Below are 25,319 nucleotides of genomic sequence, written 5' to 3'. Positions count from 1 at the left end.
AAGCGAAGCGCTGTGGAACGACTAGGGAGAGACTGGGAAGCGGCTCCGTTGTAAACACTTGCCGTACAAGCCTGAGGACTTGAGTTCAGAACCCACACTGACACACAAAGCTTGGGCATAGTGGGCTGGGAGCAAGAGATGGTGGATTCCACCCTGGTCAGCAAGCCTAGCAAAACGTGTGAACTCCAGATGCTGGAAGAGACTCTGTGGGGCTGTTCTGCTTTTGTTTTCCCTTTGGGGGCCTGCCTCCCAGCTCCCAAATAAATACATAGAGACTTATTTTTACTCATGAATGCTTGGTCTTAGCTTGGCTAGTTTCTAGCCAGGTTTTCTTAACTTAAATTACCCCATCTACCATTTGCCTCTGGGCTTTTACCTTTTATTATTCCATACCCTTTCTTTCCTTCTTTCTCTGTGACTGGCTATGTGGCTGTGTGGCTGGCCCCTGGTGTACTTGTCTCCTATTTTTTTTCCTCTGTCTTCTTTTCTGGCAGCCCTGCCAATCCCTCTCCTGCCTAGCTATTGACCATTCAGCTCTCTATTAGACCAATCAGATGTTTTAGGCAGGCAAACTAACACAGCTTCACAGAGTTAAACAAATGTAACATAAAGAATGAAGCACATCTTTGCATCATTAAGCAAGCATTCCGCAGCACAAAAGAATGCAATACACCTCTAACTAATGTTCTGTAACAACTCTGCTTTACTTTGGCTTTCCATATCTATGATGAAGAACATGATCAAAAGCAACTTGGAGAGGGAATTGGAAACCAAGACAGGAACTCAGGGCAGGAACTGAAGCAGACACCATCGATGAATGCTACTTATTGGCTTGATGCTCATGCCTTTCTCAACCTGTTTTCTTATACAACCAGGACCACCTGCTCAGAGGTGGCATCACCCTCAGGAAGCTGTGTTATCCTACTTCATTTATCAATCAAGAAAATGCCTCCAACAGTTCATTTACGGGCCAGTCTGATGTGATCAAGTGCTCAAAGAAAGAGATTTTTTTTCTTCCCAGATGTGCCTAGGTCTATGTAAAGTTAACAAAAAGCAATGAATACAGACTCTGTTTCACAAAATTAAGGCAGAGAATGATGAGAAAGGGCAAAATTCACCTCTGGCCTTACCTGTACAGTACCATGTAGATGCGTGTATACGTACCCATATGCATATGTTCACACATACACACACACACAATACATGCACACACACACACACCACTGCATGCACACATACCACACTACAAGCACACACACCACACTACATACACACAATATACCATGAGACTAAAATACAATTATTGTTAGTTTAAATTCCATTTTATTACAGCAAACTTAGCATGAACGTTAGGTGTGAAAATTGGAGCTGGGGTGGTAGAGAAACAAACACAGAAACCAATCAATAACTACATTAAAATTGAGTGGAGCATATTTCAAAGCAGAAGAAAATATTTAAAACAGAATATTACATTTCATGTTATTCAAAATTATAAACTCCATTTAAACATTAACAGTCTTGGGGGTGGAGAGATGGCTCGGCAGTTAAAAGCACTGATTGTTCATCCAGATGATGCAGGTTTGACTCCCAGAACCAACATGGTAGCTCCCAACTCCTTCCAGGGGATCCTTTCATGGCATTTGTGAACACTGTACACACAAAGTACATAAACATACATGCAGGGAAAACACACATGTGTATCAAATTAAAATAAACTATGAATTTTTTAGAAAGTAGTTCTAGTCTTTTGGTCTGCTATAGGCTAAACAAACTATGAGGAGGGAGGCAAGATACTGATATTACAATTAATTCATTCTATGCAGTTAATATAAAAACGTTTATATATATATTCTGTTACAGTTTTCTTGGAACTTTTTAAAAATCTTCTAATAGTTTAGAAGTACAGATTATTCCATTGATTTCTTAGATACAAACACAAGTATTGGTCACTTCTCCACGGACATTAAATCCAGTAGAGAATGCAACCCTTTCAAACCTCATATAAATAAAACAAACAGCATGTAAGGGCTGGGTCCTCCATCCTAGATAAAACGGCTGGCAATGTAAATTAAAATTACCAATTCTCATAACATATCAATGATGAAGATATTTTATTGAAATGTAGAATTATTTTAAATATATCAAATAACAGCAATTTAATGTGAATTGACAATATGAATTGTTTCATTGTCAAGTTAGAACTCAGCAAGACTAAACATTTGCCTAAAGAATTCACCATTATGTATTAAACACTAAAGTTAGAAATTAATAAAGATAAGTTGCAGGCCTGGTGGCACTTATCTTTACATATGGTAAAAGTGCTTGCTGCCAAGCCTGATGACCCAAGTTTGGTCCCCATACCCAGGTGATAGAGAGAGCCAGCTCCCCCAAATAGTCCTCTAACTTCCACACACAACCTCCATAGTATATCATACATAAAGAGACAAAGAAGCAAATGTCAAAAAAATAATAAAAACAAAATTGCTAATATAGAAAGCATAGATAGCCCATATGGTGGTGGCACACGCCTTTCATCCCAGCATTTGGGAGACAGAGGCCTCTGTGAGTTCGAGGCCAGCCTGTTCTATAGAGTGAGTAGCAGGACAGGCTCCCAAGCTACATACACAGAGAAACCCTGTCCTGAAAAACAAAACAAACAACAAAACAAAACCAGCAAAAAGAAGATATCAAGAAAGCAGAGATAAATCATTTGCTAAGTAAAACTCAAACTCAAGCACCAAATTATTTTATGTTGTTGTTGTTTTTTTTTTTTTTGAGACAGGGTTTTTCTGTAGCTTTGGAACCTGTTCCGAAACTTTCTCTGTAGACTGTAGACCAGGTTGGCCTCAAACTCACAGAGATCTGCCTGCCTCTGCCTCCCAAGTACTGTGATTAAAGGAATGCACCACCACTGGCTGTCCTTTCAAGCACTAAATTCTTTTCTAAATTTTTTTATTGATCTTTGTTGAGCTCTACATTTTTCTCTGCTCCCCTCTCTGCCTCACCTCTACCCTTCAACCCTCTCCCAAGGTCCCCATGCTCCCAATTTACTCAGGAGATCTTGTCTTTTTCTATGCACTAAATTCTTAAAAGAAGAAAGTATAAAGTTTTACAACAATGTGTAATAGAAGACAAAACATATAAAGTTGAAGAAAAAAACAAACTGACAAAGAAAGGAAATAATATAACTGGCAAAATCTATTTATAAAGAAACACTAGTGTAATTAAAACCAGAGATAATTGCTATAGAGTTTATTCTATCACTGAGAATGAGATCTTAAGGGCTTGCTTTGTCATTGCACTGCTTAAAGCATAGCTGAGAATCTAAGCCATCATTGCAAAGTCTGTTCCTACAGAAGACTGTCACAATTACATTAAAATGCACGAATACATAAAAATACTTCTATAGTTGGGTGTGGTATTACTGCCTTGAATCTTAGCACTAGGGAAGGAGAGGCAGGCAAATCTCTGTGAGTCTGAGACCTTCATTGAGATCTATGCCAGGGTTCCATAGAGAGCCTTTCTCAAGTAAACAGCATCTATCACTGCCTCAACAGACACAAAGCTTTGGTTTGAGATAAGCTGCAGTTAATCATAGGCCACCTATCTGATGGTGATTGGTTTCAGGTATACATTCTTCTTCCTTCTTTCTTTTGTACTGTGTAATAGAGAAATTTAATTTTCAGCAAATATTTAACCCTTACCTCCTAATAAGAATAGATGATGGATGGGTAGATAGATGGATAAGCAAATAGACAAATCTATAGATATGTAAAGGTAGACCGACAGACGGATGAATGGACAGACAGACAGTCCGCCAGACAGTTACGGTGCTGTTAATGGTGATCCTTGATGACAGAATGGCATCTGGCTTTTCTTCTCTCACTTGTCTGTGCCTTCTAATTAGTCCAAAACAAAGACAAAAATTATTCATCAAAGAAGAACTATAAGTGCTGTATAAAATTAATTATATTTATGTAATTAGTAAGAATAAATTATTAAGTGCTTTTGCTTCTCAAGAAACTAGACCGTAAAAGGCTAATCAACACAATTATAAAATGGGGCACTGAGCTGAACAGAGAATTCTCAACAGAAGAAGTTCAAATGGCCAAAAGACACTTAAGGTCATGCTCAACTTCCTTAGCGATCAGGGAAATGCTTCTGATTTAGGAAAGATAAGCTTGAAATTGTTTCTTTTCTATCTTGTCCCTGAGTTAAGCTTCTCCTCAGTTACCACTCAACACTCAATTTGGTTCGTCTTCCTGTCTCCATTCCTGCCTCTCCAGTCTGTCTTCTGGTGTTATTTCTGAGTCGCCGGGGCACTAATCAAACCCACTGTTCTCATCTCCAACACAGCTCACTGGCTCTTGCTTCTCCCGCTCCCTTCCCTCCGAGCAAATGGTGCTGCTGTTGGTCTCACCTGGGGAGATTTATACTGTTTGCTTCTGTTTCTCTCTCTTCTCCTAAACCTCTCCACTCGAGGGTGGAATCCAGTGCCTGACTGCACACTGCTTCCCACTCTGGTCAGGTCACGTCTGGGCTTAGGTGGAAGCCCACATCTTAGGTAGAAGAGTGCATCCTAACGCCACATTTGCTCACCTGTGCTGCAGGGCATCCCAGGCCTCATGCCCACGAGTCAAGGGCTCTACCACTGACCTACATCCCCAGCCCAGAAGTTTCCACTGTAATTTGCTACTAGTGTACTAATTTTGTGACAATGTGTTTTAGGCAGGAGACAATGGATAGTCTCAAAATATTGGTATTTTTAGTTCCTAGCAAGCACTTCAGCATATAATCACCCCTCAGTATCTGTGGATATTAATTCCAGGATTTCCTGGCAGATATCACAGTTTGTGGATACTCAAGCTCCTTATATTCAAAAGAGGAAAGCCAACCCTATTCTCCTAGAAGTTGTGAATAGCAACAGAAAACAGATAATTACTGAATTTTACAGAAAAAAAACAAACACGAAGAGCTGAGGGTTGATGTGAGAACCCTAGTGAGCATCCTCGGAAATTCTTGTGTGTCGTTTTGCACAGTCACGGACTGTATGCCCCTTTCCAGGCATTAAGCATGCATTCTCTGAGGTGCCTTCAGTCAGCAGCTTCCTGCATGGCAGAGGAAGAAAGCAGGGTGGGCGTGGCACCACCGCAGCCAAGCACTGCCGAACCTAGTCGGCCAGCCACGTGCTATTCTGTTCCCTTGTGGATGGACCCGCAAAGAGTGGTCTTGATAGGGTACTCAGGACCCACCTTAAATCCTTGTGCAGGGAACCTATTAAAGTCACTCAAAAATACGCCGATATTCCAAGCCACAGAAGGTAGAGTTTTCTTCCACAGCATCCTGCACATGAGTCCTTTTGCCCATGGCAGTTTTAAACACAAGCCAGCAATTATGGCCTCCCTGGTCATGGGAATTTTTGAGCTGTACATAGACTGCACAGCTCCTGAGAAAAGGAACAGGATGTCCCTCTTTTTTTGCTGTTTGGTTGATTTGAGAGACGCTGTGTTTGTAGGGAAAGAGTACATCTTCCCCAAATGAAGGGAACTGATCTCCAGGAACAGCCTATTCAGAAGACAGATTAGGACCAGTAGACTAGAGGAGAGCAGGTCTCCGGGGCCCAGTCCCTCGGCTCAGTTGTCTCGGCTCAATTTGAGTCCAATTGCTTAATTTTCTGCACACCCCGTAGAAGCCAATCCCCACGTCACCCTGTGCCATCTTTATATTTCTCCATAATGTGGTGTCTGTCTGTTTATATGTGACAAGCTTTATGATGAGGGGCTGCCTGCATTTTGGTGGTGGCGGTTTTTGTTCCTTTCTTTCTTTTTCTTTTGTTTTTTTTTTCCGTTCCTTGGCAGTAGGCATAGACTTAATTTTAAAGACATCCTCAAGCCCAAATAGCCCTGAACAACTTTTACAGAAAGCTGGGTATTTTCTAGCCTTGTTTTAAAAAATATTGCAATTTTATTAGGCAATTTTATCATTGTTATAAATAAGTAATTGTACTGGGGAGAAGGGATAATCCTTATTTAATTAAATTCATCTATACTCCCAGGTTGGCAGCAAGAAGACATATGTGAGGCTAATACCCACAGCCTGCCTCTTTGCATGTGCAATTAAAAATTCACTCTACAGTAGCCCTGGCAGTTTAGTGTTGCTTTTGGCATTTACAAATTCTTTTATTTTGTGACTTTTTTTTTTACCATACACATATGCTGGAGCAGATGTTGCTTATTTGTTGTTTATTCAAATCTGTAGGCTCTGGCAGCTAACTCCATTGTTCTGTAATGAAGCTTTATTCTCTGTCCTGTATTAGGACCCAGCGCCTGCTCGAGAGACTGTGAGAGGCTGCCTTCCTTCCCAGTAGGATGCCACAGTTATTGCCCTTGTAGTTGGCTGTTTATAGTTGGAAGCTTGCACAGGGTGGGCAGGGGGGGGGGGAGAAGCAGCAACAACAAAGGGCTTGGGTGGTCACGGTCAGAGTGAGTTCAAGGGAACAGACAGGAAGGTCATCTAGTTGTCCTTTGCTCTGTTTCTGCCCTGTGGTCTCTGCCTGGCATCTATGCTCATCTGCTGTGGGGATTTGGGGTCCCAGACTTGGAAGCATCTCTGTCTCTCTCTGTCTCTCTGTCTCTCTCTCTCTCTCTCTCTCTCTCTCTCCCTCCCTCCCTCCCTCTCTCCCTCCCTCCCTTCTCTCTCCCTCTCTCCCTCCCTCCCTCCCTCCCTCCCTCCCTCCCTCTCTCCCTCTCTTCCTCTAATTTATTTTGTTCATAAGCAGGATGGACGTGTACTGCATCTTCCCACCCCACCCCCATCCTCTCATTTCCAATACATCCAGATTGGCTAACACACCACGCTTAACCACACAGGCACTGCCCAGCCCAAACCTGTTTCTGTTGTCAATCACACCTTCAACACATCTTTCTCTATCCAGATTCTACTTCTGGCTGCCCATGTCTTGAGGGCAGCCACACTTCATAAAGTAGAGAATGTCAGGTCCTTGTTGACCATAATAAAGACCTGCTGATCCCTAGAGCTTGGATGCCAATTTGGAGATATTCGCCTTCTGGAAAACCCCTGTCTTGGCCAGGAGGCAATCAATCAGAGATGTAACCACCTCCATCTGGCACGTTATGACATGGAACCTCACTATTAACACATTTGTGATTCATCTTGTCCCAATGAGTGGTGCCAGGGATCAAAATCCTCCCTCCCCATGGCAGCTGGGAGCATTCTAGCTTCCCAGCATGTGGAGTTAACACATCGGCTCCTGTGACATCGCAAGTAACAATTCTTTTAATTATCACACCTTCTTCCCCCTCCCCACCCACTCTACAGACATTTTGGCACGATGGGGATATTTTGCAGCCGGCAGTCAGTATTCTTAATTGACTGAGTGTGTTCAGATAGCATGAGTATTACTCACCATTGAGTGTAAAGGGCAACTGTCGAATGCTATGTTCTGTAGATATAATACTCTACTCTTGTTCAGGAGGCTTTTGCTTCCCTAATAATGATGAATGACTCTAAGCCATCTATATAATAAATGCGAACCTCCTTAGGACTGACTTTAAGATCCTTCTCGCTCTGATCTCAGGTCATCCTGTAGTCCCTCTCTCTCTCCACCTGCCCCCTCTCTGTTTCTGAGGTTACTAAGTAACCCCTTCCCCATGTCTCTGAGGCTGTGCTGTTCCCTTTTCATGATCCACTTCTGCTCTATTTTTCTGAAGGTCAAAAGTCATGTGTCCCTCAGGGTCTCAGCTCAGCTGTTGTGTCTCTCACCAACTCTGCTATGAGCTGTTTTCCAGGGCTGCTCCTTCTTCAGCAGCCCCACAATGCGCATCTATTCCTCCATGAAAAGCCTGGACTCACTTTGCTTCTAAAAATGAACTGTGCACAAAGTATGTGCTTCTAACTCTACCATTACCTCTTTAAGAACACTTAGGATCTATCTTACTGGTTCTCTCAGCTAAGGGCTGATATTCCAGCTACAAAAGGGTTAACATGGAGTTTACAGGAAATGGAGGGGAAAAGAAAGCTATTGTCTACTGTAGAGACACCTCAGTGTTTAAGATGACACAGTGCTCTTCCAGAAGACCCAAGTTCAATTTCCATGTCAGGTGGCTCACAACTGCTATAACTCCAGCTCCTAGGGCCTTTGGTCTTTGTGTCTTTGGTCTCAGTGGACACCTACATGTATGTGTGCCTACCCACATGCATTTACATATGTAATTACAAATAATAAAATTCACCTTTAAAAAAGCACTATTGAGTAGTCTGTGTGCCAAGCAGTAAGCAAAACTCTCTCTCTCTCTCTCTCTCTCTCTCTCTCTCTCTCTCTCTCTCTGTGTGTGTGTGTGTGTGTGCATGTCTGTTTGTCTGTCTGTCTGTCTGTCCACCCATAAGTATGTACTTGTAAAGGGCAGAGGTGTCCCACAGGTATATTCTTCTATTGTTCTTCACCCTGATTTTGAGGCAAGGTCTCTCATTGATCTTGGAGTTCAGATCGTCACTTTTACTAGGTTAAATGGCTAACAAAACATACTCATTAGGACATGTCTCCCCCACCCCACTAGCACTTGGGTTACAGATGAGTAAGTTAGCTTTTATGTGGGTACTGGGGGCCAAAATTCAGGCTCCCATGAAAACAGCAAGCACTGTACCTCATGAGCCAACTTCCCAGCACCAAAGTATCAACAATACAACTTTTAGTCTATTCTGCCTTCACTAATTTACTCTGTTGAGAGGACAAGGAACTGAACCTAGGACCTCATGCATGCTTGGCACATGCTCTACCACTGAGCTATAACCACAACTATATTTTAACTTATCCTCAAAACGATCATGAGGGTAAATACAGTTTCTTCTGTTTTACAGAGGAGGGCATCAAAGCTCAGAAGAACTGGATCAGGGTCACCCAGCTAATGAGCAAATGAGCTGTGATTTCATTGGTTAATTGCACGATAGTGCAGTCTTGTCAGAATGTATCTGCTTCCCTAGCCACTCCCTCCAAAGAAAACTCTAGTGATTCTCTACTAGATTATTCAAATATTACCCTACAGTGAAAATGTAGATGAAATTAGACTTATGGATAGAGAAAATACAACTGAAGGAATATGAAAGTCAAAGTGTATTTCTGTGGTTGAGATGCTACACTCCAAGAAAGAAAACAACCCAAAATGTGTTATCCTAACTAGAGGCTAACTTTAGTTAACACCAAACAACCTTGCATCACTTGCATATTATATCCTGTATAACACTAATTGGGATAGTAATAACAACTTTAAACCTCACCAGTAGCTGAAGCTCTGTTACACGCGAGTGCGAAGGCAAACATGCTTAGCTCCACCTCTCACAAGCTTAGCTTGATGCTTAACAAGAGGTAACACTGTTTTTTCTGATGTAGCTTAAGTCAAGTCAGAAACCAAGAAGCTTTGTTTTAGTTGGGGACTGTTTTGGAAGGGAGCTAGAGAATACATCTTAGATATTTTTTGAGCATATACAGATCTTTTCAGAAGGAAAGGAAGGTGTGGTCAAAGGCTGATTGCTAGCACCTTCTAAAGAGAAAGTGAACAAGGTGGAGTTGGTGCCAACAAGGAGAAAGTGAGCAATGCATCAGCAAACCTACGCCATTAATTATGAAGCTTGTGATTGGCCAGAAGTCCCAGATAGCATGAAGCCAAGATGAGGATCAAGAGCTCTGAGGAGAACGAGGGGACATGCATATATTCCCACCACCCTTTCTAGTGTACTGTGATGGAGATCCTAGGTCTTGTCTGTGTAGCAAACATCATCTTTTCTCATGACATGAGACTCTGAGATGCCTACTAAAGCACCCCAATATCATAGGAAGTGATGACAGAAAAATGCTTTAGATCCTGGAGTTCCTCTGTCTGTAAGTGATCTTATTCTGGCTACTCTGACTTTAGAGAGAGTTGACATTTCCTCTTCTAGCCTACCCTGGGAAAGCTGAAGCCAGGGGTAAGGCTTAGTCTTTTTGTGGGGGAGTTGGAAATGGTCTCAGCCAACGCAGCTGAGAGCTTGATTGGTTTCTTCTACTGCCAACCCAGTCATCTTTTGGTGCTCACACAGAACTCAGTGATGATGTCTGACATCGTCTATTTCTTTCAGAATGTGCAGTTTACTGTCTTGCATGACCATCTTATAAGTTTAATCATGGTCACAGATGGAAACACTAATCAATTAGGATTTCATGTTGTTTTTATAAAATATGGACATTATAGGTTTTCTATTTTCACTAACATATAATATGTGGGGAGTCAAGGAATTTTAAATTTTTGTCATTATAATTCTTACTATATTGATTGTACAAATTCCTGCTCCTGAGAATAAAGCTACTTAAAACCCAATATTTGACCTTCATTAACTACAGAATAGAAAAAGTTATGATTCTGTAGATGTCCAAAGATATTACCATGCACTAGCCAGAAATTCTGCACTGTGTGAGTTCTGACGCAGACTGTGTGTTCACTGAATAAGTAGGCACAGTGAAGATTTCTCAGAGGCTGTTTTTATCCATAGAGAAACTCCAACAAAGTTAAAACTTAATGTATAGTAAATGCAAATAATATAAAAGAAAAAGAGAAAAGAGAGAGGGGAAGAGAGGAAAGACAGACAGACGGATAGATGGGGGGGGGGGAGAGTTTCATCATGGTTAAGCACCAGAGACTTAAACAAAACAAAGGCATGTAATCAAATGTCACAAAGGTATTGTCAACCAGTACCATAAATTCTTGTTGTGAAGGCTCAGAATGAAAAGCAAAAGAGTTTAAGATTAGAGGAAATAGAACTTTATCCATCAGACAAATATTTTCACATGTTAAAAATCAAATCTTGTATCATCTAGTTTTCAGCGTGGGAATTAAAGAGGAATCTAAAAGTTTACAAGGAGATACCGAGGAAGAAAACAAAGATACAGATAAAGATAGTTCTCGTGAACCATGTGAATGAGGTTCCCAGGGCAATGATTGGCAAACCATTTGATAGATTGCTGATACTTTGTTTTGTTGTCATTATTTCCCTTGGTACATATTGTCAGCGATTTTTATACCTTCTAAGTATATTCTCAATAAATTTTTCAGAAGGTAAATTTTTACTTGATGTATAAGCTAACAAACTTAGTTTAAGTTTAAACTCAGGTTATCCATCTTTGGTAATTTCCCTTTTGTAGCGTCATTGAACATGAAACACTCTAAACTTGCAGTGGAGAGCTCTCCTTACATTGACCTCGCTCTCTTACGTTGATTCTTTTTCTCCTTCAGCTCATGCCTTCGTCTTTCATTAGGTATTTATTGTCCTAATTTATTTAAAGAGATTATACTCCACCTATTTCATTAGAATTGAAAGATGCAGAATTCCACTTCAAAGTATGGTCCTTCATGTGCCTTTCCTACTGCCCACAGCTTACTTTCATTTCCTCATTTAAGGCTGTAACTTTAGGATTTCTTAGCATCACCCAGATGGAGGCTCCTTTGACCTGAATTCAGCTCAGAGCTTGTTCCTTAGAACTTTTCTCATTTGTGTATATATATGTGATCATGTGTGTATACATGTATTTGGCATATACATGTTTATGTATTCTTTTGTGGATAAATGAGGATCTGTATATGGATGTATGTATATGTGTACGTAATATATATATACATACATTAATATGTTCTTTTTGTAAACATGAGTGTTTGTATGCACATGTGTTTGTATGTTCTTTCATATGCACATGGGTGTATTATGCATGTGCATGTTTGTGACATATACATGTGTTTGTGTGCATGGATGTGAGTGCAAGCACAGATAGAGGCTGGAGGTTAACGCTGACAGTCTTCCTCAATCACTCTCTATGTTTTTGTTTTAAGACAGGGTCTCTCACAGAACCTGCAAGTCACTGATTTGACTAGGCTAACTGGCTAGCAAGGTCCTGAGGATCCTCCTGCCTCCACCTCCCAGTCTTAGAACTATAGGCATGCACCGTTTCACCTGGCTTTTTACATGGGTGCTGGGAACCCAGCCTCGGGTCCTCAGATTTGGATGGCAAGTGCTTCACTGACTTAACCATTTCTCTAGGCCCCAATGTTTCCATCTTCATTGATGATGACCTGCTCATGTTGATGGAGGGCTGTCTCCAGTAGTTTTCTAAACATTACACAGAAATAGAAGCAGTTTTGATAACTTAGATATCTGAAATGTTTTCATCTGTTCCTTATTGTCATGCTGGCTCAGCATGAATTCTGGGTTCATAGAAATTCATCCAGCATTCTCAAGACCTTATCCCATTGTCACCTGACTTCATACTCAGCCACTGAGAATTTTAATGTCAATTTTCTTGTCTCTACTACTCTAAAATTTCACAGCAGACCTATTTCCATCCACTGAATTGGGTATGTTTCGGGTTCATTTCAGTCACAAATGCATGACCTCTAGTTGGAAATTATATTATACCAATTAGATTATATTCTCATTTGTAAATATATATAGTATATACAGAATATACATATTCATATATATATATATGAATTAAGAATATGTAAAGAGTTTGTTGAACTTAAGTTTAAATGCAGTTTGACCTAGAATAGATAACATTGAATGCAATCCATGTGTGATATATTTAGATCATTTATCTTGAACTACTTATATTCCTCAGAGAATATTGTTCTAATTTCCTGCCTAGAGTAACATTCAGTCATTTAGTGATCTGGGAAGCTAGTCAAGGCAGCTTAGAGATTTTGGCTTTCAGAACTCAGTGTGTGCATGTTTGCAGTACAATGGGCATAACACCAAGTTAAGGTCATTGGATCCTCTGTTTTTCCCAGATCCAATAAGTAAACTTCCATCATTTGGCTAGGTTGGAGGTAAATAGCCATTCAACTTTATAAGCTTGGAAGGAAGACAAACTATGATTTAACTTCTCCCCAAACAGCTCTTACTATGTTGAGATTTCTTCATGCTTTCCTTTACGTCCAGTTATGGAAGACTTTGTTACCAAGGTTTCCTGTACCATTTGACAGTTATGACATAATTCATGGAGTTGGTTCTTGTCTTGTTGCTTTATGCTTCATTTTCCTCTAGGAAGTAAGCTAACATTTTTCTTCTGCTTTCCAACTCTTAAAAGAAAGTATCATCTCCTGCCCTTACATGTTTGTTTTCATTCTTTAATTAAATCATTTATACCTACTGTATTGAGATATAATTTATATGCTATAAACTGAACCTTCATGTCTAACTGTCACTACTAATTTTAGATCATTTTCGTCACCCGATAATTGAATCTCAGAGCCATCATTAGTAATTTTTTCATTTCTGATATCCACTCGTCCCAGACTATGACTGTTAATATTGTCTCCCCATGCTGCTTACATGCATTTTTGTAAGTGAAATAATATAAAATAAAATCTTTTTTGAATGACTCAACGTATTTATCCTAATATTGAGATTCATCCATGCTTTATCCTGTACCAGAAACAGATTTCTTGCTGCCTCCAAATAGTCTATCTTGCGGGTACAATTTTTCTAATTATCATAAGCTAATAAATGTTAAGTTGGTGTGTTAGCAAGTTTTGTTGTTATGACATCAACCAGAACTTTCAGGAAGAAGGGTTAAGGGTTTACTTTGCCCAGAGTTTCAGTGGTTCCAGTCTGTTATTCTGTGAGAAGTGTACAACAAATTAGCAGAAGTATGGGTCAGGGCAGAACATCTGAGCCATGGCCCAATCCATAGTCCATCAACTCCTAATAGTCCAGTCAAATTTTAACCCGTCAGTAGATAAACCATTTGATAGATGCCTTTAAGGTCTAATCATGTCTGTCAGTGTCCTTGTAGACATGCTTAGAATGAGCTTTACAAATCATCTAGGAGTTTCTCTATCTAATCAAGTTGATAATTAAGATTAACCATCACTGACAGCTTCTGAATAGGCGCTGTTATGAATGCTGCTATTAATATTCATGCTTAAGGTTTTCTATATACTTATTCTTGTATTTCTTTTAAATACATTCCTTATGGGTGGAGTTCGGGGCATGGTAGTTTGCTGTTTAACATTGTGAAGACATGTCGAAGTGTTTCAAAAAGCACCTAAATCATTTCCCAATTCCCCCAGCGAAGTTGATGTTTTCCTAATTATCGTTAGTTTTTATTAGTATCTGTCTTTTTATTTATGCTGTTGTGTGGTGTTTGAGTGTGATGTATGTGGTATAGGAGCACATGTTTGTGGAAACTGCTCATGCCTATGTGTGATGGTGCAGAAGGCGAAGGAAGATATTGGGTGTTGTGCTTTACCAATCTCGGTCTTATTCCTTATTCCCAAAGTTAGCTGGAGGTTAGAGTGACCCAGGTCATCTTACTCTGACTCCAACAGCATCTGGTCACCAGCATGTATTCTCACACCAGGTGTTTTATGAGGATGCAGAACCTAACTCATGTCTTTATGTTTGCACGGAAAGCACCCTTTCCCATTGACCCATCCATCCAGTCACTATTATCTGACTTAGTATCTTATAGGCACTACTAGTGGGACATTATTGTGTAGCTCTGAACTTTATTTCCCTCATGATGAATAATATTGATGTTTTATGTTTTTGTCATGTATCTGTATTACTGATTTAGAGAAATTTCAAATTTCAAACCCTGCTTTTAATTTGGGGTTTGAGGATTTGGCTCTTGTTGAGTTCTGAAAGCTTTTTATATATTTTTAACCTTAGATCTTTATTGCATATTTCATATATGATTTTAAAATATTGTCTCCCATTTATTTCATGGATTGTCCAGTTATGTCTCTAATAATCTCAAATCCAATATGTCCAACTTTCTCTTTTCAATTATTTCCTTGGCTTCATAACTATGACATCATTGCATAGTAAAATGTGTAGTGGTTTACCCTATAATACTGCCCTGGAATTAGCTCCTGTAGGCCAGGCTGGCCTCACACTCACTGAGATACACCCACCTCCACATCCCGAGTGCTGGGATTAAAGTCATGTGCCACCACCACCCAGAGTAGCAGGCCTTCTTTATTTTGGGCCACCAAACAGCTCCCAAATCATGACGTGGAGACATAAATTAGTTTTGAATTCTCGACCTTATCTTGGTTCTTATTTTAATCCAATTCTCTTTATCTAAGTTTTGCTTAAGGGCTTTTTATCTTTCTTTCTTTTTGTATATCTTAATTTTCTGCTGTCTATATGTCTGGCTCGCTGCCGCCAGGCTTCTGGCCTCAGGCATGTCCCTTTCTTTCTCTCTTGTTTTTCTCTGGAGCCTAGTTTTTCCCTCCTACTTATTCTCTCCACCCACCATCCCTGCCTATCCCTTTTCTGCCTAGCTATTGACAATTTAGCTTTTTTATTAGACCAATCAGGTGCCTTAGACATGCAAGGCAAAACAAATACAACACATCTTTACACGGTTAACAAAGACAGCAGAGACAAATGTAACACACCTTTACAGTTAAAGAAATATTCCCCAGCCTCAATGTAAGACATCTTTACATAGTTAATATAAATGTAAGACCACAAATGTAAGACATCTTTATATAGTTAAAATAATATTCCTCAGCAGCATTAGTTACTTTTCTTATTAATATTGACAAAATACTTGTCAAAAGCAACTTAAAGGAAGAAAGGGTTCGTTTCAGCTCACAGCTAGAGGGACAGTCTGCCATGGTAGTCAGTCATGGATAGAGGCATGAGCCGGATGCAGCTAGTCACGTTGCATCCACAGCTAGAAAACATGAATTACTGGTGCTTGATTGGTGTTCTCCTTTTCATTTAGTCTCAGATCCAGCCCATGGAAGGGCAACACACGTTTACAGGGTCTGTATCCTCCTCAGTCAATATTTTTTGGAAACAATGTCCTAGACATACTCCGAGGTCTGTTTTTTTAGTGTTTCTGAGTCTACACAAGTAGATAATAGAAACGAGCCATCTCAAAGACCTGGGCCTGTCCTCTCTGTACACTGCTCCACCATCATGAGATGAGCAATTTTGATCCCCCACATGGACACTAGTTGCCCTCTATATCTTCAAAACAATGGGACCTCCACATTTGTGAGGCCAAATCAGCTCTTTCCTTGTCAGTTGATTATCTCAGGGATTTGTCATGAACGTCTTCTCCTCTTGTGTTTTGCTGAAGAATCATGAGTAAATCAACTACATTATCAATGCTTTAGTCATAATATCAAATTATTAATGTTCCTTTAAACATTTGATAGAATTTCATCACCAAAGCCATATAGTCATGAGCTTTCCTTTGTGAAATATTTTAAATTATTAAATTGTCAGAAAGTATCTTTGTCATACATCAGTTCTAGCTTCCCTAAGACTACTTCTCAGTGTCTTGCATCTTTCTAGTAATTAAGACATCTCCTCTCAAACCATCTTATTGTTTGCAGTGTTTCCTGCAATTGTCACTTCTGAGAGGTGAATAATTATTCCTTCTTTTTAGTGTTCAAGTTATTAATTGAAAATTTCCTTTTCACTAGTTGAACCTATATTAAGTTTTCTTCATTGTTAAAATAACAAGCTTCTTTTAATTCTTCCTCATCTGTTTAGTTATCTCTGCTCTAATCTCCATTGTCTCCTTTGTTCCATGTGCTGTGCATTTAATTTGGTCCTCCTTTCTTACTGTCTTCAGATCAATTTTAAGAACCAGTTTGAAATTCACCTGTTTGCTTTTGAGAAGGCTTTATGATTTAACAAATCCAGTTCTGGAATTCTCATTGTAGCCCGGGTGTGTCTCCAATTGAGGACTTTCTGCCTACACTGGTATTCTATACATGTACCACCACACCCAGGTAAACTGTCTTGGTTTTGGTTTTGCTATGCTGGAAACAGAACCCAAGAACACATACATCTTAAGCAAATGTGCCAGCACTAATCTGTCTTCCTAGTTTTCCTTTTTGTAATTTTTTCTTTTATTTTTGAGACTATAATATAATTACATCATTTCTCCCTTCCCCTTTCTTTGTCTCAAACCCTCTCAAATATCCCTTCTTACTCTCCTTCAAACTCATGGTCATTTTTTCATTATTAATTGCTGAAACGTGCACTTAAGTATACACATATATATCCCCAAATATAACCTGTTTGGCCTATACACTGTTATTTGTATGTGTATTTCCTGGGTTGACCATTTGATATTGGACAACCCATTGGTATGCTGTTCTGTGGAGAAGACTATTTCTCCTGCTCTCAGTATTCCCTAGTTGCCTGTAGTTCTTTTTGTAGAGTTGAGGCCTCCTACAGTTTTCTCTACCCACATTAGCTTGTCTATTGCTGTTCTTATTTGGCTTACATTTAGGCAGTCCTGCTAGTGAGACTTTCCGAGTGTCCATCTGATAATGTCTTAAAGCAAGCCTCTTATCCTCCCGTGCTTACAATCTTTCCACCCCCTCTTGCACAATGTTTCCTGAGTCCTAGGGGCAGGAATTATATTATACATGTATCCACTGTGGCTGGACTCAATAGCTCTGCTTTTTTGTTATGGTTTTTTATAATGATCACTGTTGCAAAGAGGAGTTTCTTTAATGAAGGTTAAGACTAGATTTATCTCTAGATACAAGGGTAACTATTTAGGTGTAGTTTGGGATTATTCTGATTTAACTAAGTGGTTAGAAGCTCTCCTTCAAGATCCATGATTTTACCAGCTCTGGGTAGTGGCTAGTATTCCTCTATTAGGAATAATTTTATTTCTTGAGAATGTCTTAAGCTTAATGAAAGATCTGCTGGTTTCTGCCAATGCATGTGTGCTGCTCCTGCTCCCTTGGGTTATCAAGTGCCAGGGTAGTCTCTGTGATCGATAAGCATCAGAGCTGGGTAGGACTACTGGCTGTTTCCCTCCCTTGGAAGCTTGCATGCTGCCTTCTGGTACAACTGAAGTTAGTTTTTAGGAACAAGGCATTTAGTTCAGTTTCACCTCAGAGGTTTCTGGTTCCTGTTTAAAGTTCTTGGTGTCTTCAACCTCTGGGGGACAACCAAGGGAAATAGCAACAGCCTATATGTTTTGGGGGTCTCTTGGGAATCTTTGACTAACAACTCAAAAGAGGGCTTCTCGTTAGGTAGTCTTTGGTTCTTGGAGGGAGCATTGTCAGCCTAGATCAGAAAATTTTATTTAAACAGGATATGTATATTTAAACACATACTTACATATTTTTTACAGAGTTTTAAGGTAAATCATTACTAATGATTCCTTATGAATTTTTCAGACACCCACACTGCTATTTTATTCTCCTCCTTCTATATTCTGTATTTATCTCCTCCCACTTCCTAATCAGAGCCCCACCCCCTTTCTAAGATCAGATCACTTAGTACAGACATTTGTAGCTATAGCATTTAAGCTTTGCTTTTGGCTATATATCATGAATTATGATATGATGTACTGTAACTTTAATTCATAGTAAGTATATTTTAATCTTTTAAGAATACTTGGTTTATATTCACAGACTCATATTGTGTGTTTAGATCAAATACATTCCCCACTTCCTCCCCTCAAATTCTTGTCAAATACCTCCCCCACACCTTTCCTTCCACACTTCATGTGTGTAGGAACATCTATGAAGCCTGGGTAGCCTCTCAGATCCCAAGTCTCATCACTGAAACTTCCTCTCCCGGCATCCATCAGTTTTCAGTAGTTCAAAGATAGGAATAGAAATTTAAGAGCCCCTCTTCCATCCATTCTGGGATTCCAGCAGTCTTGATCATGTTCAAGTATTGTCCAAGCATGTAGTCCCAGCCACTGTGAGTTCATGTATGTAGCTGCAGGGTCATGTCCAGCCAACACTGTTTCCCTACAAAAATCTACTCCAGGCCAGGCGATGGTGGCGCACGCCTTTAATCCCAGCACTCGGGAGGCAGAAGCAGGCGGATCTCTGTGAGTTCGAGACCAGCCTGGTCTACAGAGCTAGTTCCAGGACAGGCTCCAAAACCACAGAGAAACCCTGTCTCGAAAAACCAAAAAAAAAAAAATCTACTCCTTCCAGCTTTTGCAGTTCATCTACATCCTCCTCTCTAATGGTTCCTTGACCTTGGGAGAAGAGGTTATGATACAGATGTCCCATTTAGAGTTAAGTTCTCTGAAGAACCTATTCTCTGCACACTTACAAGTTATGAGTGTCTGTATTAATCACCATGAAAATAAAGACAATGACTTGGGGAATATACTATTATTTTGTCTATTTAGCAGAATAATTGTACAAGATTTTCCTCTAGGGCCTATCATCTAGCCAGTCATTAGGTTTTGGTTAAGTCAAAGCAACCAAGTAAAACTTCCCTTTCTTTCTCAGAATTGCCTTGTTTAGAATATTAAAGGTGGACAATCTAGATCAAAAAAAAGGAAGCTAATTGGTTCCCACTACAGAAGCTTCTCGCTCTCCCTTCTCAAATGTTTAAACTCATGACTGAAAAGTTTCCAAGAGCAGTTGAGATAATGGAAGCCCACCAAGTCTGTATCTTGGACAAGGAGAACAAACAGGAAAAGGGCTGTCTTAGCTATTTAAGAAAAAAAATATTTTTAATCTACCTTTACCATATTTTCCCTGTTCACTTGCCTACCAAGGATCTGCTTCCTTAATTCTAAAATAGTTAGAAAACAGACTTTGTGTTTTTTCAAATTTTAAGTCTTTTTGTCTTCCCATTGATGTTTGTCCTGTCTACTTTATTGTCTTGGGTTAAAATAATAAATTCTTTTCTTCTTAACGTTTGTTAATTCACTGTAGTGTCTCAGGTTAAAAAACAAAGACAAGATTAAGATAATTTTTTTAAAAAAATGTAAAAGCTTTATTCTCATATTGGACTCCCCTCATTTTTTCTCACAAAATTGTTTTGCTAGTGATGAATTCTGTTGGTTTTTATTTGTGTGTAAATGCATTTTTAAGAAAGCAACTTACTTATTTTTATTTGATGTGTATTGGTGTTTTGCCTTGGATGTCTGTGGGAGGGAGTCAGGTTCCCTGGAACTGGAGTTACAGAGAAGTGAGCTGTCATGTGGATGCTGGGAGTTGAACCCAGGTCCTCTGAAGAGCAGTCAGTGTTCTAAACCCCTGAGCCATTTCTCTAGCCACAGAAATGTCTTAAATGGTGTTTTCTTTTTGAAGAATGGCTTCATAGGATAAAGAATTTTTGATCTCTTGATTGGCAGGCATTCTTTGTTGTTTTATTACGCTGAAAATGTCATCCCAACACCTTTGGCTCCTCTGTGTTCTGATGAGAACACAGTTCCTAACCTTATTGATTTTCTTGTCTATGTGTTAAATCATTTTGTCATTCTAGTCTAAAGATTTTTTGGTTTTGAGTGTTTCATTATCATATACCTAACCATGCCTCTTTCTGAGTTTATTCCTCCTAGAATTCATTATGTATTGAAAGCTTACCTTCTTATTTTGTCAAAATAGGAAATTTTAATGAATTACTTCTTTATGAATTCCTTTTATTTTCTTTCTTGAATTCTACTTTGTGTGTTGGTACATCTGATGGTATCCCACCGATTGCTGGGATTCTCTTCATTTTTGTCTATTTTGACAGCTGAATAATTGCAGTCATGTTAATTTCAAAGTTTCTGATTCTTTCACTTGGTAGCTCACATTTGATGCACAGGGTACTATACTGAATTTTTTATTTTAGTTATCATGCTTCAGACCTTTGAGATTTTATTTGACCATTATTAGGGATTTTATACTAATGTTCATACTGCTTTGCTTCTCCAAATGCTACTCCATTAATTCTCATGAGACATAGAATATATATCGACTATATAATATGTCAGGTAAATATATATAATTGTTGATTTATTGTTTTGTCTTATGAGTTCAATGTCTGCGTTTCTCCTTAAAGAATTTTAATTGTCTGCTTTTCTTTGTTTGCTTTATTTTACTTTGCTGCATTGTAACCATATCTTTCTTTTTTGTGTATTCTAATGGTTTGCAATACACTGGGAATTTTAAGGAATGTGAAAATTCTTGAGCTCAAACATTCCCATCAAGACTGTTGTGGTGATGGTTTGTTGTCGTTGTTTATTGTCTGTTTGCTGCAACTTTCCTGGAATAATTCTCTTAACTCCATGTTCTCTGCCATGTGGAACCACTGAAGTTCTACTTAAGAATCTAGTGGCCAACTAATGATCAATCAGATTTTCTTAATTGTCTTGAACAAATAAGCTTATCACCCTTTGGTGTAGCATTGTCTCGTTGGATCACATCTTCAACCATCTAACTACTGAAAATGAATCTTCTGCCTCCACTTTCTGTTTCAGCAATATGTCAAAGTTATGTGGAGTTGAATGACTGATATCTTTAAAAACTTTCCTGGGCACATGCACAAGCATGAAAAAAAAAATATGCTCACTCTACTCTATGTTCATTTTATTATAAAGTAATTTATCTAATTGTGTTTCTCTCAGGGTGTGTGTTTATTATAATTACCTGATTGTTACTGGATTATGGCTTTCAAGTTTTCTACTCGCAGAATATCTGGTAGCAAGATACACCAGAAGGAAAGATATTCTTGTTTAAGGCCACCTTTCCTTTAAATCCCCATATGATCAGCAGTCTGTTGTATTTCACGCCAAAGCCAGATCCTGTGAGTATGTTTATATTTATGCTGTATACTCAACAGCACTCTGCCTCTCGGGCTTGAAATGCATCTCAGCAATGCAGATCTCCATTGGAGCTCCCTTTGCCCTACTCACAGTATAAACACACGAAATGTCGTTTGTGCTGCCTTGACTTCTCACATAAGCCGCACAGTTTTCTAGTAACTTTGTGCTTTTCTTTTACCTTCCAGTCTCATGTGCCACAGGTTAGGATGTCAGGATTATGTGCATTTTCTGTTGCTGACCTTGGCTCAGAGGAGTTCAGTGTCTTGCCATAGAACAAACTGCTGATACGGAGAATATGAGCATTTGGGGACCTCTTCACTACACTCCCTTTGTCCTTGACCTTGGGGAACACAAAGTACTAGGTCGTCCTTTAGTCTAAACCACCTAATGCTAAATACCTAAATCCCTATACAACATTTGATATCGTCTTATACACCAAAAGCAATGGAAGTGAAGAAGAATCCACAAATTCTTCCCAATGAAACTGTATATATTTCACAGGCTGGAGTGAGTCACTGCTGCTTGGATTAGGTTCGTGGGGGTGAAATTGAGGTGATACTTAATCTATCTCCATGGTTTATTTTCCTTAAATTTTGAAATTATAATATAATTGCATCATTTCTCCCTTCTTTTCCTCCCTTCAAACCATCCATATGCCCCTCCTCTTCTCCATCATAGTCAAGGCCTCTTTTCTTTCATTAATTGTTGTTGTACGCATGTATATACAGATCTGTTTCTAAATATAATCTTTCCAGTCTGTATTATATCACTCACATACACACACACACACGTATGTATGTTTTGGAGGCTGACCATTTGGTGTTGGACAACTGAACAGTGTGCTCTTCCCAAGGGAAGTCTATTTTTCCCACTCTGAGCATTCCTTAGCTCCCTATAGTTCTTTGTGTAAGGTTGAAGTAGCCTAGGTTTTCCGACATTCACATTAGCATGTCTGCTGTTGTCCTTCCTCGTTCAGCTCATGTTGGTGAGACTTTAGGGGTGTAACTTCTAACCTTACTAGGAGACATAATCTCACAGCAAACTCCCTGATTCTTTGACTCTTACAATCTTCCCATTCCCTTTTCTGTAATGTTCCCTGAGCCTTAGGGGCAGGAGTAGTTTTCTAACTGGATCCATTGGGACTGTGATCCACAACTCTGCATTTTGATTGGTTGTGGTTTTCTGCACCGTCTCTGTCTGTTGCAAAGAGAAATTTCCCTCATGATGTGTGGGGACTACACTTCTCTGTGAGTATGAAGAGAAGTATTTAGGATATAAGTAGGAATCATGCTGATTTAATAAAGTGCTGGTTGTAGGCTCTCCTCCTAATGTCCATGAATTTACCAGTTGATAGCTTATTTTTAAAAGACAACTTCATGCTGAGTTTCACATTTATATTCATTCTAGTCATTTAACAGAGATTTAGTGAACTCATGGAATTCCCAGCACTAAGATGAAGACAAGTTAGCCCTCCACCAAATGATAAACATTTCATGGGTATGTGAACTTCAAGAATGCATTAATAATAACCCATAGTGCTCTGTCACAGAGAGCGATGACAACATAGGTGGTTCAGAAATACAGGGAGTACTGAGTGCCACCATCGTCTTCATTTACCTGCTTTAGAAACAAGCACTTAGAAGACCCCTGGCGTGGAGGTTCTGTTGGGTACTCACATCACTCAGGCCTCTTGTTTGAGCTCCTGATTCTCCGAGAGAGTGTCGAACACAAAAGCTGCACATCACGTTCAGGCCCACTGCTGATGCTGCCCCCTCCAGTCAACAGACAAAAAGAATAGTGCCTTCTAAGCATCCTCTGTTGTCAACTTGAGAACGTCAGCAGTCAATTAAGCCCGTTCCTCTAAAGTATGCATTGGTCAAGAAAATTCTAGAGATAACCACAATCAGAATTTTGTTCTGAAAAAGAAAATAATAAAGTGAGATAGGTTCTCTAAATACACACAGCTGATGTATCTTCATTTTTTCTTTGGACATAGATATGGGACTGCATGGTCAATACAAAAAAAAATGATATGCAAGCTGTGACGGCTGATGCGGTCAACTTGACAGCATCTGTGATCACCTAGAAGATCATCCTCTGGGCATGTCTGAGGGAGAGGGTCTAGATTTTGTTAACTGGGGTGGAAAGACCCACCCCAACTGTGGGCTACACCTTTGGTGGAATGGGGTCCTAGACTGAATCAAATGGATGGGGTTAAATGAACATCAGGCATTGTCACTTTCTGCTTCCTGGTTGTGGGCACAGGGTGACCGGTTGCTTTACACTCCTGCTGCTGTGACTGACCCATCGTAACAAACTGACCCTCAGCCATGGTGAACGCCTAGTTTCCCAAGTTGCCCTTATTAATTATTGTGTCACAGCAACAGTAGAAGGAACTGACATACATATTTTAGTGGGGGAAGCATGGACTTAGAACCTTGGCATATATATTACATAAGTGCCGCCAGATGCCCACAAACCTTAGGGCTTTCACTTTCATGATAAACATTATAAAATCCATTCAGCCTCGCACTGTAAAGCTTGCAGTCTATACAGACTATTACAGATAATAATTGTGCACAGCACAGCAGCTTCTGTTATCATTATGACAGCTGGTCCCTCTGATCTGTGGGAGATCCAAAGATACCTAATAGAGGCCTCCTTTCCTTTATATAGTATAGTAGCTACTCTTCTGTTGCAATAACTAAATACCATGCCCAGAAGGATCTTGTGGAAGACAGAGTTTATTTTGGCTTACAGCTGCAGAGAGAGCATCCATAACGGCAGGGAAGGTAGGGCAGCAGGCTGCCAGGGCAGGAAGCTAGAAGATTATGTCTCCAAACATACACAGAAAGCAAAGACTGTGAGCTAGAAATGGGACAAGACCCACCCAGAGTGATGTACTTCCTCCACAAGGCTCCACCTCCTAAGGGTTTTATAATCTTCCCTAACAACACCACCAACCAAGGGTCAACTTTCTAAATACATGCGCTTTTCGGGAGCGTTTCTCATCCAAACCACCGTGTGTATCTACTCATGATAAATTTTATTATATAAACTAGACAATGTAGGAAAATAAAATAATATACTACATCAATATCCTATAATTATATATAACTATAATAAAATCTGCATGAATTTGCCTTCCCTCTTCTTTCCATCTCACTCTTAGCTAATTTTGGTACTCCATTGTGTTTTCAAACCTAAAATTGACTGAGGGAATAGAAAGTACAAAAACCAAAAGCATGGGTAAATGAGGACCACTGTAGTGTGGATTTATCTTGAAAGTAACATGTAAATTTTCCCATGCCATTTTTTGGATAGAATTTACATGTTGGTACCTAGTATTTTTAATAATTGTATTTATAAATACTTAGACCCTAGCATTCAGTTACAAAGTAACTATATCACTGGCCATAGAGAGTTTTCCCCAAATAAATCTCAGACAGAGATTAACCTCAGAGTGATTTATTAAGAAATTTCACCAGGAAGATGAATGAGGGATTGGAAAATATATCAGAAGTGAATGAAGGAGCTCACTCACCAGCCTGCCATTTCATCTACCAATAAAGGGTCAAATGTTTCATTATTGATAGACCTTATTGATTCCCCCGTACCGTAAACCAGCCAGAGAAAGATCCCTAAGACATTTTAGTGAGTAGCTTTCAATTACCTATTTTTTTAATCTCCTCTGTGAAGAAAGCAGGAATTATTCTGAGGACTA

At 39.5% G+C, this 25,319-nt stretch overlaps 1 protein-coding gene across 2 annotated transcripts in view; it reads left to right on the top strand.

Moving 5' to 3' along the window:
- Itprid1 (ITPR interacting domain containing 1) overlaps positions 1–25,319 on the top strand; it is a 127,067-nt gene that overhangs the window by 69,356 nt on the left and 32,392 nt on the right. The gene's annotated exons all lie outside the window — the stretch shown is intronic.

Source organism: Microtus oregoni, unplaced genomic scaffold (genome assembly GCF_018167655.1).
Source record: "Microtus oregoni isolate MIOR12 unplaced genomic scaffold, Mior012 000062F_ref0000492, whole genome shotgun sequence".
Classification (NCBI taxonomy): Eukaryota; Metazoa; Chordata; class Mammalia; order Rodentia; family Cricetidae; genus Microtus; species Microtus oregoni.
This window is presented reverse-complemented; position numbering and strand designations above follow the sequence as displayed.